At 46.8% G+C, this 395-nt stretch overlaps 1 non-coding gene across 1 annotated transcript; it reads right to left on the bottom strand.

Annotated features, from left to right (window-relative positions):
* Positions 1–214: 214 nt before the first annotated feature.
* LOC122143358 lies at positions 215–333 on the bottom strand. Its single transcript, XR_006159133.1, has one exon. It is a non-coding gene; the product is annotated as a U5 spliceosomal RNA (small nuclear RNA).
* Between the last annotated feature and the right edge of the window lie 62 nt (positions 334–395).

The raw sequence follows: 395 nt of genomic DNA, 5'->3' as shown, positions 1-395 counted from the left end.
ATCTTTTGTTTGGGCTCATCATTAAAGAGAAGTTCAGAGTTTGATCCCATCAAGTACAAGAAGGCGCTGTCTTCCCATGCTGGCTAAATATGTACGCGAAGTGGTAGCGCAGGAGAGTCAAAGACTGCAAATACAGACATTGACCAGACGCAAATCCTTCCACGGCAAGCGTTTGCAGACGGCCAACGGCATCTCTGCTCTGATATTGTGGTGTAGTTCTGCTGTGAGCAGAGCTCCCCCAAAATACAGATTACTCAAGTAGTGTTCTTCTCCACGGAAATCTTTAGTAAAAGGCTTAAAGATTTATGCGACAAATGAAGAGAAAACTGAAGCCAGGCTCTACCTCCCTTGGGCTTGTGCGCTGCTCTGTAGTTACTACGCCGCCAAGGGTCATC

This window comes from Cyprinus carpio, unplaced genomic scaffold, assembly GCF_018340385.1.
Source record: "Cyprinus carpio isolate SPL01 unplaced genomic scaffold, ASM1834038v1 S000002833, whole genome shotgun sequence".
NCBI lineage: Eukaryota > Metazoa > Chordata > Actinopteri > Cypriniformes > Cyprinidae > Cyprinus > Cyprinus carpio.
The sequence above is the reverse complement of the archived record's forward strand: the minus strand, read 5'-3'. Positions and strand labels throughout refer to the sequence as shown.